This window comes from Oncorhynchus clarkii, chromosome 7 (assembly GCF_045791955.1).
Source record: "Oncorhynchus clarkii lewisi isolate Uvic-CL-2024 chromosome 7, UVic_Ocla_1.0, whole genome shotgun sequence".
In the NCBI taxonomy this organism is placed as follows: Eukaryota; Metazoa; Chordata; class Actinopteri; order Salmoniformes; family Salmonidae; genus Oncorhynchus; species Oncorhynchus clarkii.
This window is the reverse complement of record NC_092153.1, coordinates 13,326,325-13,344,342: the sequence shown is the minus strand read 5'-3', so window position 1 is coordinate 13,344,342 and position 18,018 is coordinate 13,326,325. Positions and strand designations below refer to the sequence as shown.

The 18,018-nt window shown below is 45.7% G+C and overlaps 1 protein-coding gene across 1 annotated transcript in view; it reads left to right on the top strand.

Annotated features, from left to right (window-relative positions):
- Positions 1-18,018, top strand: part of LOC139412917 (guanine nucleotide exchange factor DBS-like) — a 62,322-nt gene that overhangs the window by 8,603 nt on the left and 35,701 nt on the right. The gene's annotated exons all lie outside the window — the stretch shown is intronic.

The following is an 18,018-nucleotide window of genomic DNA, read 5'->3' as shown; positions in this document are numbered from 1 at the left end:
TGTTTTGTCTTTGTTTTTTACACACCTGGTTTCATTCCCCAATTACATGTTCATGTATTTAAGTATTTAACCCTCTGTTTCCCCCATGTTTTTGTGCGTGATTGTTTCTATGTTCATTCGGTACATTATGGCTGGTTTTCGACGGGTGCTCTTTTCACCCATGCATAATTTATTACCGTTTATTGTTGGTCAAGTGTATTGTGACCTTGTGCCTTTATTTTGAGTAAAGTACGTTGCTCACTCATTCTGCTCCCCTGAGACTGACTTCATGCACCAGCTACACCCACCTTCTGACAGTAATTGTTCAAAACTGTTCAACTATTGTCTTTCGCTCTCTTTATGTCAACTACTCACCATATTTTATGCACTAGCTGTAGGTTATGCTTTCAGTACTATATTCATTCTCTGATCCTTTGATTGGGAGGACAAAATGTCAGTTCATGCTGCAAGAGCTCTGACAGGTTGGAAGATGTCCTCCGGAAATCGTCATAATTACTGTGTAAGTCTATAGAAGGGGGTGAGAACCATGAGCCTCCTAGGTTTTGTATTGAAGTCAATATATCCAGAGGAGGACGGAAGCTAGCTGTCCTCCAGATACACCATGGTGCTACCCTACAGAGTGCTGTTGAGGCTACTGTAGACCTTCATTGCAAAGCAGTGTGTTTTAATCAATTATTTGGTGACACATATTTGGATACATTTAGTATAGTTTTATTTAAAAATTATAGTTTTTTTAATGTTTCACTTTTAAAAAATGAAATTCACTGAGGGTCTTTCTCCTCTGAGGAGCCTCCACTGACATCCATGCATGATTTACTTAAAAGTCAGAGTTTCAAGTGTGGATCTAATGGTAGGATTCAGCCCTAACAACACACTATGGGCCGGTTTCCCAGACAGATTAAAGCTAGGTCTGGATTAGAAATCATTCTCAATGGCATCTTCAGGACCAGTATTTATCTGTGTCCAGAAAACTGTCCCGATACATTTTTCCCCACTTTTGTTCTGTTACACCTCAATCCCATGACCATGATTCCTAGCCATTTATATTTCAGTTTCCTTTTCATCCCATTGAACACCCTCTCTATCTGTCAGTGTAGATTTCGGTTTCCTCGGCCCAGCGGTGACCTTTACCTGACCTCTGAACCTCACTGTGACCCCTCTGTAGCGCTCTGCAGCGTCAGCATCTCTAGATACTGAACAGCCCAGGCCCAGACACTGACACATAGGCTACCCCCTTCCTGTCCTAGCCTTTATCCAACTTGTGTTACTCCAGTCCAGTGTAGACTGTTGTGTGCGTCCTTTGGTATTGTGCTTGTGAAAGAGGCGATATGTTTTTGACTCGGCTACAGTAATGTGATGATGCTTTCTCTGTCAGACTCGGGTAAGAGTTCAGTGTTTGTTTGTCTTGCTAAGAAGTGGCATGGATAATGGTGTTTTTTTGTCTGTGCCTGATTGGATGCTATCGATGTTTCTTTATGATTGAGCAGGGCGTGTGCAATAGGTGTTACATTAGGTTGACTGAATTGCCTGTGACACGTTCAGATGAATCATTGTCCACCATGAAGGCTTGTCAGATTGGTTTGGCTGTGCTCTCTCTGCCTCTATCCTGTTCTCTTTCTGTTTGTTGTTCCCTCCCTTGTTTTGCCCTTCCATCTTGTCCGCCATCTGTTCTTCCATCCCTCCTTTCCCAAGTTGTCTGTCTTTCAATGTAGTCGTATACTAATCCCCACAGCTGGTAATCCCAGGTGTGTCAGGATATTAACAGTGTTTTATACATGATGAATGTTGGAAGTATGATTATTTAATCATTATCCCAAATATGTGTTACGACGCCCAGGTTCCGAGTAAGAAAGCTTGATAAGGACACACACAAGCCTGCCTGCCTGCCCTGGTAGCACCACCCAGGCTGCTGGTGAGGCGGACGTGACTGGGAGTGGGCAGGAAGAAGCAAATTGGCCTTAATGACCGTCTGGCGTTCTGAACTGATGCACATAGAGTGACGGAGAAGGATATAGAGATATAGAGAGGTTGAGAAACAGAGAGACGGAGAAGGATATAGGGATATAGAGAGGTTGAGAAACAGAGAGACGGAGAAGGATATAGGGATATAGAGAGGTTGAGAGACGGAGAAGGATATAGAGATATAGAGAGGTTGAGAAACAGTGAGACAGAGAAGGATAGAGAGATATAGAGAGGTTGAGAGACGGAGAAGGATATAGAGATATAGAGAGGTTGAGAAACAGAGAGACAGAGAAGGATATAGGGATATAGAGAGGTTGAGAAACAGAGAGACAGAGAAGGATAGAGAGATATAGAGAGGTTGAGAAACAGAGAGACAGAGAAGGATATAGAGATATAGAGAGGTTGAGAAACAGAGAGACAGAGAAGGATATAGGGATATAGAGAGGTTGAGAGACAGAGAAGGATATAGAGATATAGAGAGGTTGAGAAACAGAGAGACGGAGAATGATATAGGGATATAGAGAGGTTGAGAAACAGAGAGACAGAGAAGGATATAGGGATATAGAGAGGTTGAGAAACAGAGAGACAGAGAAGGATATAGGGATATAGAGAGGTTGAGAGACGGAGAAGGATATAGAGATATAGAGAGGTTGAGAAACAGAGAGACAGAGAAGGATATAGGGATATAGAGAGGTTGAGAGACAGAGAAGGATAGAGAGATATAGAGAGGTTGAGAAACAGAGAGACAGAGAAGGATATAGGGATATAGAGAGGTTGAGAAACAGAGAGACAGAGAAGGATATAGGGATATAGAGAGGTTGAGAGACAGAGAAGGATATAGAGATATAGAGAGGTTGAGAAACAGAGAGACGGAGAAGGATATAGAGATATAGAGAGGTTGAGAAACAGAGAGACAGAGAAGGATATAGGGATATAGAGAGGTTGAGAAACAGAGAGACAGAGAAGGATATAGGGATATAGAGAGGTTGAGAGACGGAGAAGGATATAGAGATATAGAGAGGTTGAGAAACAGAGAGATGGAGAAGGATAGAGAGATATAGAGAGGTTGAGAAACAGAGAGACAGAGACAGAGAGTGACCAGCCACTCCCTTTGGTAAACAAATACACATACAGTGTCAGAGAAAGGAAATATGAAAGATTGGTTGTTGTTCTCTTGTACTATAAATGATCTCAGAAGCAACATTTCGTTTTTAGGTGTTTTCCTGTCCGATGGTTTGACAGATAAACTAGAGACAAGTCTAATCCTTTATTGACTCAGTGGATGGTCAATTGTCTTATGAGTCCTACATGTCCCAGTGTTCCCGTTCTAGAAATTCCCCTGAGATCATGTCAGTTCTGAGATCTTACACCTACACAGATCCCACAAGCCTTAAGTCACACCTCAATGTTTCTTTTCCTGGTAAGTTTATGGGGGAGGGAACAAATGGTGTTTGAATAAAGAGATGGGGAAAGCCCGGCATAAACAGTCAATCAGAGCAGTTAGTCTGGTCCAGTCTCCGCCATGCCCCCCCCAGACCCACTGTTTCATCTCAGGCCACTAAAAAGACCAGTACATGTTTATCAGCCACAACAATGACTTCCTTCAACTGAACAGGCCTGCCAACGGTCAGCACTAATCTCATGTTATCAGTCACGTTATAAATTAAACGTTGATATCAACCGCCGAGATCACGTGGCAAACTAATTTCACGGAGGGCCGAGTGACTGCAGGTTTTCACTCCTCCCTTGTACTTGATTGATTGAGTAAGTAGTAAGGAACTCCCCTCACCTGGTTGTCTAGGTCTTAGTTGAAAGGGAGAAAAACCAAAACCTGCAGACACCTGGCCCTCCGTGGAATGAGTTTGACACCTGTGGCCTAAGTACTAAGCTCAGTTGTCAACAAGTTCTGCCCAGAATAAAGCTAGTATGTTTGACCCTTGGATAACTTAAAACAGGTCGATTTCCCTCACCCACAGGACCAGCTTCTGTCTCACACATAATGTACACACAAACACACACTTCACAGTTGTCTCAGAGACCGTGGGGACCCCACCCATAACACTAACATCAAGTCATGGCTCCAGCTGCTATTAGTCATGTATTTAGTTCCATCAGTCAACAACAAGACAATCCATCCTCTATTGTTCAAATGTACACAAACTATTCAGAAGGAAACTGCATCACACAGGTACAAGTGTTGCACGTAATGCAAACAAGCCGAGAGCATCGTACCAATAGATTGGTCTACATTGTAGTCATTGACAGAAGTGTCTAGTCAAGGGGTGTCAATGTTTACAATTTACAACATAGCAGGCCAGGCATGGGTCACAACTAAGTTGCCTAACAATCTGTTTCTTGGAAATGAAATGTTGACTGGTCTGTTGTGCACCATGCCCTGTGAATAGACGCCTCATGTGTCCCAAAGCAATCCAGCAGCCACAGGAAACTGTCTGTTTATAAACTACCACTTCCTTTCCTAGAGTCAGCGTTCAGTGTCACACAGATCACACACTGTCCCTGTCTACTTCCCATCTTCTGCCCTGGATTTCATATCAGTTATCAGGTCAGTATAGATATATGAGATGAGACGCACCCCTAAAGTGGGACCATGTGACAGGAAGGCTGTCAGCCGTCCCATAATACAGTAGAACAGCTGACAGGCTGAATCTCCATATGCTTCCTGGTTCCTGGGTCTTCTCATAATGGGGACAAATACAGTAACGGCAGTCTTTTTCCATCACTACGCCGACAGAGAGACAATGTAAAAGGATTTGGATCAGATACACTTGGGGTGCTTCCCAAGTGGCACCCTATTCCCTTTATAGTGCACTACTTTTGACCCCCTAAATAGGAACTAGGGAGCTATTTGGGATGCAAGCTTGTTTACTCCTGAGTCTGTCCCTGTTGACTGACATCAGATGTGTTTGACTAATTACTGTAGGGCCGGGATTGATGTCTTTCGAAGGTAATTGAAGTGATGCATATTGTACGCATATTTATGCGTAGCAATTACTCCGATAACATAACTCAGATAGCATTACCTATGTTATTGGCATGTTAATTATCAAGTTATTATAATGCTGTGTAACATGAGGTAGATAAGTATTGGGGAAGGGACGGGGAAACGATTGAAAGGGAGGGATGGAGTGGCCCTGGGGCAGAGAGACAGACGGTAACAGGTCAAATGATCCTTTTATATTATCCCATGAAACCACAGTCATTTGTCTGCTGTAGTCTGGGAGCCAGAACCAGCCTGGCGAGAGGTTGCTGGTAATACTCTGTCTCTAGATATATTGGACTGTGGGATAGGACACAGACTGGAGAGAGAGATGGGATGAAACCTATTCATTTTACCATTCTAACCCCATCATCCCTCATCTCTAATCTCGCAGTCATTTCAGTTTTTACTTTAAATGAAAATATATTCTATTCTGTATTCTATGTGGAAACATGTAGCACTGTCAGATACATGACTTCATCACTAGGTGGCCACCTCATAAAGGACCACAATGACAATATAAATAGAACTAAAGAGGAAGTACATGACTCTGTCCTCTCCACCATGGCCAGACAGACGGTTGTCTCCTATGTCTGGATGGATGTCTGGATGGCTGTAGCGTGAGTCGGGGGAGGGGGGTTGATTGTAGAGGTCGACCGATTATGATTTTTCAACGCCGATACCGATTTATTGGAGTACCCAAAAAAGCCGATACCAATTAATCGGCCGATTTAAAAAAAAATATATATATATATATTTTTTTACATTATTTTATATATTTATTTGTAATAATGACAATTACAACAATACTGAATGAACACTTTTATTTTAACTTAATATAATACATCAATAAAATCTATTTAGCCTCAAATAAATAATGAAGCATGTTCAATTTGGTTTAAATAATGCAAAAACAAAGTGTTGGAGAAGAAAGTAAAAGTGCAATATGTGCCATGTAAGAAAGCTAACGTTTCAGTTCCTTGCTCAGAACATGAGAACATATGAAAGCTGGTGGTTCCTTTTTAACATGAGTCTTCAATATTCCCAGGTAAGACGTTTTAGGTTGTAGTTATTTTAGGAATTATAGGACTATACCATTTACCATTTCTCTCTATACCATTTTTTATTTCATATACCTTTGACTATTGGATGTTCTTATAGGCACTTTAGTATTGCCAGTGTAACAGTATAACTTCCGTCCCTCTCCTCGCCCCTACCTGGGCTCGAACCAGGAACGCATCGAAAACAGCCACCCTTTTTTCACGAATGCGCATGTTAAATCATCACCCGTTTGGAGAAGTAGGCTGTGATTCGATGAGAAATGAACAGGCATCGCATCGATTATATGCAACGCAGGACACACTAGTTAACTACACATGGTTGATGATATTACTAGTTTAACTAGTGATTATGATAAGATTGATTGTTTTTTATGAGATAAGTTTAATGCTAGCTAGCAACTTACCGTGGCTCCTTGCTGCACTCGCGTAACCGGTAGTCAGCCTGCCACGCAGGCTCCTTGTGGAGTGCGATGTAAGGCAGGTGGTTAGAGCGTTGGACTAGTAATCGGAAGGTTGCAAGATCGAATCCCCGAGCTGACAAGGTACAAATCTGTCATTCTGCCCCTGAACAAGGCAGTTAACCCACCTTTCCTAGGCCGTCATTGAGAATAAGAATGTGTTCTTAACTGACTTGCCTAGTTAAATAAAGATAAAAAATAATAATATTCGGCCACAATCGGTGTCCAAAAATGCAGATTACGCATTGTTATGAAAACTTGAAATCGGCCCTAATGAATCGGCCATTCCGATTAATCGGTCGACCTCTAGTTAATTGCCATGTGCGATGGGATCTGTGTAGTGAGTTGAGGGGATTTCCCACACATAGCTCGTCTGTGTGTAACCATCTCAGCTAGAGTCTCGTATTACTTCCTGAGGAGATTAGCCCACTGCTTCACTATCTCACTAGCTGTGACCCATGAGTCATGCACCAAGTCCGTCTGGACTTTTATGTCAAGGAGAGGCTCAGCAGATAGGACCACCGGCAATTAACACTGACCGTAAACGTTCTGCATTTCACATTTTCTAACAGTTTGCCTCATTGACATTAAAATAATCAAAACTCTGTAGATCTATGGCTAAGTACACATCACACAGACACAGACTCACACACCACAGAGACACACACACCACACAGACACACAAGGGGGGTCAGGAGACAACAGCTGTGTGAGACTAGAGGTCAATGTCAGGTGTCCAGATCACCTGGTGTCTTCTGAGTGTCTAGAACGGAGCTGGTAAAAGGGAAGACTGGGAGAGAAATCTACAAGCCCCTCCCTTCTTTCTCCCTCTCGCCCCTCTTCACACCCCCCTTCCCCCTCCCTTCCTCCATCTCTCTCTTTCTCTTTCTCTCTTTCCCCCTCTCTTCCTTCGTCTCTCTTTCTCTCTTTCCCCCTCCCTTCCTCCGTCTCTCTCTTTCTCTCTTTCCCCATACCTTCCTCCTTCTCTCTCTCTCCCCCTGTCTCTCTCTCTTTTCCCCTCTGTCTCTCTCTCTCTCTCTCTCTTTCTCTCTCCCTCTCTCCGTCTCTCTGTGTCTGTCTATTTCTCTCTCTGAGTCGTTTGTTTATGCTCTTTCAGTACCTGGGAGAGAGGGATCATTGGGAGGTGTAATCTGAAACTGAGCCCAGTCTGGCTGAGTGTGTATATGGAGACAGAGGGGGAGGGATGGGGGTGCGGTGAGTGTGTGCGTGTGCCGCCCAGTGACGGAGCGTTCAGTGTACGGCTGAAGTCTCAGCACTCAGGCTGTGGAGGAATGGATGGCTGCCGCTCACACGACCGCTTATTCTGAGAGTGTGTGAGTGTCTGTTTGGGAGTGTGTGTGTGTGTGTGTGTGTGTGTTCTCCCGGAGGAGAGGGGGGACAGGATGGCCCTCAACCCAGTGTCCCTGCTCTGCCATGACATCACCAGAATGTGGCTGCAACTCAACTTGATAACAGGTAAGGTGTGTTTGTGTGGCCGGGGGGGGGGTGTTTGTGACTGACAGTGCATGTGACAGAATATGGTGCGTGTGCAGCTGTGTGTGTGACTGAACAGTATTGTCAGAGAGGTGAGGAAGTTCTACTTCAGTTTAATGCACACTTTTTTACACTTTATTTTAGCTTTGTTGTCATCTAAATTTGTCCCTCCCTCTTGCAAAAATACTCTATTTGCATAAATGTAAACACTGTAGCAGCAGTTAATTGGTACCTGGTTACTAACAATCTTCAACTACCAATGACTGTGTTTGTTGCCCTGTGCCAAGTAGTCAGGACTAGATTCTAGTAAATGTTCAACAACAGAATTCAAATGAAAACATTGAATCTGTGCCACGTTGTCATGCCAACATTTTCACTTCATTGACTGTCCATTTATTTGAGAAAACTGTAGCAGTTTGTTGTGTTGTATTTTGCATTGGTTTGAATTGATTCCAAAAGTATTTCAAATCCTTTCCGGGAGCTTAAGGAAGCGTTTTTTCTCAGTATATTCTGCCTTGTCATGAGTTAACATGTTGTCTTAAACACGTGAGTTATAGAAACAAAGAGAGTCGCACACTCCATATATAATATATATATATATATATATATATATATATATATATATATATATAACCTCCCAGACTCCATATATATATATATATATATATATATATATATATATATATATATATATATATATATATATATATATATATATATAACCTCCCAGTCATTTATTGGGTAAAAAAACTATGTTTCGGCTGAACTGTGCCTTCTTGAGGGTGGGAGAAGCCCTGAAGGCACAGTTCAGCCGAAACATAGTTTTTTTACCCAATAAATGACTGTGAGGTTATATATATATATATATATATATATGGAGTGTGCAACTCCCTTTGTTTCTATAGCTTCCAGTTTATTCACCGTTAGTCAGCACCTCTACATCATTTTCTCTAGGTGTGCACCAGCTCATGCTTTTTATTAAACACCTGAGTTGACATCGATCAATACGGTGAACCCACTTCCATCTCCTGAACTATTAAGTACCAAGAGAGGTTTTACAGTACGAGTAAAAACACATCCTAGGAATCTCTTCTTTGGAATGTCTCTCCTTTTGTCAAACCAAGGGAAAGTTTGACTAGAGGTGTCCTAAAAGAGATGTTCTGTTTCCTTGGAATGTGTGTGTGTGTGTGTGTGTGTGTGTGTGTGTGTGTGTGTGTGTGTGTGTGTGTGTGTGTGTGTGTGTGTGTGTGTGTGTGTGTGTGTGTGTGTGTGTGTGTGTGTGGTAGTAGCGTGGGACAGTGGAGAGGGTGATGAACAGTGGTGTGTTGTCTGTCTCTTACTTCCATTCAGTAACAGAGATATGCTTGTCGACACACAGAGACTGGTCCGCTGGCCAAGCGGAAAGACATTGTGCCACATTTCCTCCAGTCTCTCAGGGCTAGCCCACAGACACAGGTTTACACTAATGACCAAAAGTGTGTGGACGCCTGCTCGTCAAACATCCCATTCCAAAATCATGTGCATTAATATGGTGTTGGTCCCCCCCCTTTGCTGCTATAACAGCCTCCACTCTTCTGGGAAGGCTTTTCACTAGATTTTGGAACATTGATGTGGGGACATGCATTAGGTCGGGCAGTGATGTTGGGCGATTAGGCCTGGCTGACAGTAGGTGTTCCAATTAATTCCAAAGGTATTCGATGGGGTTGAGGTCAGGGCTCTCTGCAGGCCAGTCAAGTTCTTCCACACCGATCTCAACAAACCATTTCTGTATGGACCTCATTTTGTGCACGGGGGCATTGTCATGCTGAAACAGGAAAGGTCCTTCCCCAAACTGTTGCCACAAAGTTGGAACCACAGAATCATCTAGAATGTCATTGTAGGCTGTTGCGTTAAGATTTCCCTTCACTAGAGCTAAGGGGCCAAGCCCAAACAGTTAAAAACAGCCCCAGACCATTATTTCTCCTCCACCAAACCCAGATTAGTCCGTCTGACTGCCAGTTGGTGAAGCGTGATTCGTCACTTCAGAGAACGCTTTTCCACTGCTCCAGAGTCCAATGGCGGCGAGCTTTACACCACTCCAGCTGACGCTTGGTATTGCACATCATGATCTTAGGCTTGTGTGCGGCTGCTCGGCCATGGAAACCCATTTCATGAAACTCCAGACGAACCGTTCTTGTGCTGATGTTGCTTCCAGAGACAGTTTGCAACTCTGTAATGAGTGTTGGAACCACGGACAGACGATTATTACACACTTCAGCACTCGGCGGTCCCGTTCTGTGAACTTGTGTGGCCTACCACTTCACAATAACAGCACTTACAGTTGACCGGGGCAGCTCTAGCAGGGCAGAAATTTTACGAACTGACTTGTTGGAAAGGTGGCATCCTATGAAGGTGCCATGTTGAAAGTCACTGAGTTCTTCAGTAAGGCCATATTACTGCCAATGTTTGTCTATGAAAAGTGCATGGCTGTGTGCCAAATTGTATACACCAGTCAGCAATGGGTGTGGCTGAAATAGCCCCAATCCAGTCATTTGAAGGGGTGTCCACATACTGCTGTGTGTGTATATATAGTGTAGCTTACAGTGTAGCAGACTAGCCAATAGCCAGCCAATTTATGGGCTGGGCAGAGGGCACCCACACACACAGTGAGCACGCATGGCAACAGGGCAACGGTGGCCGTTTGACCCAGTTGTTACTGTCGTATGTGTTGTTATCCCCATGGCAGATGGAGACCTGGTAACCCAGACTGTAATACCATAATAGAACTGGGTTCCCCCCACATAGACAATGATACACACACACACACACACACACAATAGTACACACACACAGCTGTGGAACGGCTGTTCATCCCTTACTTGTCCTCTCACTCACACACACAGCTGCCCTTCTTCTTGCCACACCACCACCAACAGTTGGCTCCATCACCAGCTCATACCCACACAGCATGGTGCTCCACACAGCATGGCGCTCCACGTCATACCCACACAGCATGGTGCTCCACACAGCATGGTGCTCCACACAGCATGGTGCTCCACGTCATACCCACACAGCATGGTGCACCACACAGCATGGCGCTCCACGTCATAACCACACAGCATGGTGCTCCACACAGCATGGTGCACCACACAGCATGGTGCTCCACGTCATAACCACACAGCATGGTGCTCCACACAGCATGGTGCACCACACAGCATGGTGCTCCACGTCATAACCACACAGCATGGTGTTCCACACAGCATGGTGCACCACACAGCATGGTGCTCCACACAGCATGGTGCTCCACGTCATAACCACACAGCATGGTGCTCCACACAGCATGGTGCTCCACACAGCATGGTGCTCCACACAGCATGGCGCTCCACGTCATAACCACACAGCATGGTGCTCCACACAGCATGGTGCACCACACAGCATGGTGCTCCACGTCATACCCACACAGCATGGTGCTCCACACAGCATGGTGCTCCACACAGCATGGCGCTCCACGTCATAACCACACAACATGGTGCACCACACAGCATGGTGCACCACACAGCATGGCGCTCCACGTCATAACCACACAGCATGGTGCACCACACAGCATGGTGCTCCACACAGCATGGCGCTCCACACAGCATGGCGCTCCACACAGCATGGCACTCCACACAGCATGGTGTTCCACGCAGCCTGGTGCTCCACACAGCGTGGCGCTCCACACAGCGTGGCGCTCCACACAGCGTGGCACTCCACACAGCATGGCGCTCCACACAGCATGGCGCTCCACACAGCCTGGCGCTCCACACAGCCTGGCGCTCCACACAGCATGGTGTTCCACGTCATACCCACACAGCATGGTGCTCCACACAGCATGGCGCTCCACACAGCATGGCACTCCACACAGCATGGTGTTCCACACAGCATGGTGCTCCACACAGCATGGTGCTCCACACAGCATGGTGCTCCACACAGCATGGCGCTCCACACAGCATGGCACTCCACACAGCCTGGCACTCCACACAGCCTGGCGCTCCACACAGCATGGCGCTCCACATAGCATGGCACTCCACACAGCATGGTGCGCCACGCCACACACACACACACATACTTCCACATCCCCAATACAATCTGTTGCCTTTCAGTCCACATACCAAGACTGCCCTGCCCACCCTGCCCATACACCACATACCACAACAACACATGAAGTTACTGCATGGACCAGCGAACAGAGGGGTTAGCTGTAGGGGTTAAATAAAGGGGAGGGGAAGGGAGGGGTTAGGGTCTAGGGGTTAATGTCAGACTGGGTGATTATACTGTATTTTTCAAGGGGCGACATCAAGGACTGTACCACCTGTGATAGTGACTTTGTCCTTCAGACCAGACGTGTAAAGGCAAGGAGGTCTTTCCAGGCTGCTAACATGTGTTTTACTGCCGGCTGCTTGTGGGGACATGATGACCGAACAAAGAGAGATTCATGGGACAGGAGAGGGAGTAGCACTCTGTGTAGCACAGAGGCATGGTAACTACCATGTTGGTGCATGTGTGAACCTTTGTGTCAGTGGGGTCACACGATCATGTGAAAGGAATGTCATGACTGGAGTGAAAATGCATTGTAAACTATTCAACAAAAACTGTTGGTCGGATCTTTTGTTTTAGCTCTGATAGCATTCGGTAAAACGCATAGAAGGAACGTGGAGAGAGAGGCCTCTATAGAATCTCCTTTACTGGAAAGAACTGTGTAGTTGTCTTCCCAGTCCCCACAGCTCAACTAGACCCATGTCTCCACATTAACAATGTAGGCATTAGTAATAGAACCCTGGCCTCCTTTCAATGGAGTATCTCCCTCCTCCTTTTCCCCTTTCCTCTCCCTCCTCCTTTTCCCCTTTCCTCTCCCTCCTCCTTTTCCCCTTTCCTCTCCCTCCTACTTTTTTCCCTTTCCTTTCCTCTCCCTCCTCCCTTTCCCCTTTTCTCCCCCTCCTCCTTTTCCCCCTTTCCTCTCCCTCCTTTTTTTCCCTCTCCTCTCCCTCCTCCTTTTCCCCCTTTTCTCCCCATCCTCCTTTTTTCCCTTTCCTCTCCTCTCCCTCCTCCTTTTTCCCCCTTTCTCTCCCTCCTCCTCTTCCACATTTCTCCCCCTTTTCTCTGAGCTATCATCCATCCAGATCTGAGCTGTAACTTGTTAGGTTATACAATAGTTACCTGACAAGAAGGAATATGACAAGATATAAAACCTTACATGATAGAAATGTGTTGCATAGAGTATAAATGATTCTGTCTGTTTTCAGGTCAGCTCTATCCTCACATTGTAAACCTTGACCTTCACTGATTAAGCCCCTGACCTGATTGTGAATGAGTGGAGAGGTGGGGGGGGGGGGGCAGCATTCTTGGCCCCCATCAACCTCAAAACGTGGGGCCTGTGTTGGCCTGGTTGGGAGGAAGTTGGGGGTGTTGTGTGGTTTTGTGCTGCTTAAGAGTTCCCTGTTTGGCACAGGCCTGTTTTGGTGGCTTTTCTCCGGGTCTCAGTTGGAGCGCTCACAGACCACAGTGACGAGACTGAACACATCATGTACAATGCACTCGGTGAGGAGGGTATGGCCCTTAGTTCTCAATGGAACTGAATGGGTTAGAGACGTTCCTTACCTCTAATACCAGGAAGAAAGAGGGGAAAACACAGAGCGAGAAGTACTACAAGGTCTATTTTTAGAAGACATGTTTAAGTTAGATGTATTGGAGAATTAGAAATATATACTCACACACATCCTTTGCTCTGTGGCAACTTCTCTCAAAGTGTTATCCTAACCATGCTATTAAACTAACTCTGTTAGACTGAGCTGTTACCTACCACCCAGGGCTGTTAGACTGAGCTGTTACCTACCACCCAGGGCTGTTAGACTGAGCTGTTACCTACCACCCAGGGCTGTTAGACTGAGCTGTTACCTACCACCCAGGGCTGGTAGACTGAGCTGTTACCTACCACCCAGGGCTGGTAGACTGAGCTGTTACCTACCACCCAGGGCTGGTAGACTGAGCTGTTACCTACCACCCAGGGCTGGTAGACTGAGCTGTTACCTACCACCCTGGGCTGGTAGACTGAGCTGTTACCTACCACCCAGGGCTGGTAGACTGAGCTGTTACCTACCACCCAGGGCTGTAAGACTGAGCTGTTACCTACCACCCAGGGCTGTAAAACTGAGCTTTTACCTACCACCCAGGGCTGTAAGACTGAGCTGTTACCTACCACCCAGGGCTTTAAGACTGAGCTGTTACCTACCACCCAGGGCTGTTAGACTGAGCTGTTACCTACCACCCAGGGCTGTAAGACTGAGCTGTCACCTACCACCCAGGGCTGTAAGACTGAGCTGTTACCTACCACCCAGGGCTGTAAGACTGAGCTGTTACCTACCACCCAGGGCTGTTAGACTGAGCTGTTACCTACCACCCAGGGCTGTAAGACTGAGCTGTCACCTACCACCCAGGGCTGTTAGACTGAGCTGTTACCTACCACCCAGGGCTGTTAGACTGAGCTGTTACCTACCACCCAGGGCTGTAAGACTGAGCTGTTACCTACCACCCAGGGCTGTTAGACTGAGCTGTTACCTACCACCCAGGGCTGTTAGACTGAGCTGTTACCTACCACCCAGGGCTGTAAGACTGAGCTGTTACCTACCACCCAGGGCTGTAGTAAGACTGAGCTGTTACCTACCACCCAGGGCTGTAGTAAGACTGAGCTGTTACCTACCACCCAGGGCTGTAGTAAGACTGAGCTGTTACCTACCACCCAGGGCTGTTAGACTGAGCTGTTACCTACCACCCAGGGCTGTTAGACTGAGCTGTTACCTACCACCCAGGGCTGTTAGACTGAGCTGTTACCTACCACCCAGGGTTGTTAGACTGAGCTGTTACCTACCACCCAGGGCTGTTAGACTGAGCTGTTACCTACCACCCAGGGCTGTAGTAAGACTGAGCTGTTACCTACCACCCAGGGCTGTAAGACTGAGCTGTTACCTACCACCCAGGGTTGTTAGACTGAGCTGTTACCTACCACCCAGGGCTGTTAGACTGAGCTGTTACCTACCACCCAGGGCTGTAGTAAGACTGAGCTGTTACCTACCACCCAGGGCTGTAAGACTGAGCTGTTACCTACCACCCAGGGTTGTTAGACTGAGCTGTTACCTACCACCCAGGGCTGTTAGACTGAACTGTTACCTACCACCCAGGGCTGTAGTAAGACTGAGCTGTTACCTACCACCCAGGGCTGTAAGACTGAGCTGTTACCTACCACCCAGGGCTGTTAGACTGAGCTGTTACCTACCACCCAGGGCTGTAGTAAGACTGAGGTGTTACCTACCACCCAGGGCTGTAGTAAGACTGAGATGTTACCTACCACCCAGGGCTGTTAGACTGAGCTGTTACCTACCACCCAGGGCTGTAGTAAGACTGAGCTGTTACCTACCACCCAGGGCTGCCTGTCCACCTGTCCTGATGCATTACACCAACATCAGACTGAATACTGACAGTGACTGCCAACATGCATGTCTATGGTTCTAGAATAGACTGCATTAGTGTTTCTCAACCTTGATCCCTATGGACCCACTCACTGTGTGGATGCTAGTCTTCCCGGCTCCAGCTGGTTGGAGCTAGCTAAGCCTGACAGGTTGCCGTCACCTTCCCTGAGACCTGAAGTCAGTCCCTCCTGAAAGGTGGCCACAGGGTTTTCTGGTTTATACTGATGATGGTTGATTGGGGAGAGCATGGTATAAAAACCAAACGGGTACATAAGCATTAGTTATAAACAATTGAGCATCATTGCAAATAGTTTTTATTAAAATGAGTTAAGAATAGAGAGAAATAAAGTCTTTTTTTTAAGCTCACCTTGGCAGTGGCGATTTTAGCATGTAAATCTTGGTGGGGCAAACTCAAGAAAAAAAATATATGCATGCCAGCAAAGCCACACTACACAACGCTAAACAATACATTAATGGCACTATAACGGTGACAAGCGGTGCACACAAACTGTTAGGGCCGACATAAAGCTGTCCCAACAGAAGAGCTTTCTTTTCAGCACCATGGAATGAATCCTTACCACCAATACACCTGGCTATCAGCAAAGCCTTGTCTGGCAGCAAAACAGTTAATTCAGCCTCATTTACTGCCTCTTTAAAAAAACATAGCTGATATGGCTGACTTGCTTAAACAAATGTGGTTTCTATTGACAATTGAGATGTACAAATGGGACGACGAGCGGATAAGAGGCCATCCGTAATTTCTATTAAGACATTATTGAGCGAGCTAGGACAGACAGTCAATATAACTATTTGTTCAGCACTTTTGAAAGGTACAGCGACAGAATTCAGAACATGGGCCATTCTTACAGTATTATCCCTGTACACCAAGTCAGAACCGTAGGATAAATAAAGGAGGCATATAAGCAGACAGTGAAAGCTCTTACAATATTCGATGATTACATTCATCTAAAACAGGTTATAGGCTACATGTGCACCACCAAGTCAGAACAGTACGCTGAATTATGACGGGGGAAAGGAACAAACTATTAGAGTGAGGCACATGGGCTACTAACAGCTTACGACACAACATACACTTACTATTACTTTCTTAGCTACAGTGTACATATCTCCTTGGCATATTACATAATTTATGCAGCAGCATATAAGACATTTTTGGACCTTGTTGCGCTGTGCTCACTTGAACAGGAAGGAGGTGCGGCGGTCCTTCGTGGGCAAATTTTGTCATCAAACTTTGTCATTGAAGTCTGGCATCCTCTGGATTCATGGTGCATTCAAGACAACAGGGAACTCAGAAAAACACAAGGTTGAATCATGACATCAGTGATCTTCAGGTCGGAGCTCAAGAAAGATTCTCGAGTCCCTGACTTGGAATTCCGAGTTGTATGACCGTATTTTCCCAGTCGGAGCTAGTTTTGTTCAGAGTTCCCAGTTGTCTTGAACTCACTGAAGTCTCCCATTTCCCAGTTCTGAGTTTCCAGTTGTTTGAACCGCCAGAAGTCATGTTGGATTGACAGTATGGCCAATGTATTCAACCATGGTGTTGAATGTTTATTCTTTTAAGCTTGGAAAAGAGACCCTTAAACCCAGACTTGGACCACACGCCACTCGTCTGAATAGCAGGCTAGTGATTGCTTTGCAACACTTGCAGTTAGCCACTGATTCCTTCCAAACTACTCATTGTTGAATTTGTGATTTCCAACTTGTGTAATGTTCATGTCCAATGACCGATGAGCACCGATACGTTTTATCTATAATTTCTCTTCATATGACAAGGATTGATTGTCGACTTGATTAGTCATCTATGAACATCTTGGCCATGTTCTGTTATAATCTCCACCCCTCAGCCTGGTTCCTCTCTAGGTATCTTCCTAGGTTCCGGCCTTTCTAGGCGGTTTTTCCGAGCCACCGTGCTTCTACATCTGCATTGCTTGCTGTTTGGGGTTTACAATAATAGATGGCAGGTACAGTAACATACAATACTTACAATAATAGATGACAGGTACAGTAACATACAGTATTTACAACAATACTCTCTCTGCCTCTCCCCCTCTTCTCAGCCTCTTCCCACAGCCTCTCCCCTCTCTCTTCCTCCCCTCTCTACTCCTCTCCTCAGCCTCACCTCCCGCACTCTCTTCCTCACTCTCTTCCTCACTGAGACTGGGACTGAAAGTTGGAGAAAGGGGGTGATTTGGGGAGACTTCTCCTTGAGAAGTGGGTCAGTGGTTCCTCTGCTCCTCTCTCTGTCATGTCATTCCAGGTGCTCTGTGTGACTAATACTATGTTCTATTGTTGTAAATACTGTATGTTACAGTATTTACAGCTCAGTCTTACGCCCAGGGCTGTACGACTGAGCTGTATGTTACTGTAACTGTCATCTATTGTTGTAAATACTGTATGTTACTGTAACTGTCATCTATTGTTGTAAATACTGTATGTTACTGTATCTGTCATCTATTGTTGTACATACTGTATATTACTGTATCTGTCATATATTGTTGTAAATACTGTATATTACTGTATCTGTCATATATTGTTGTAAATAC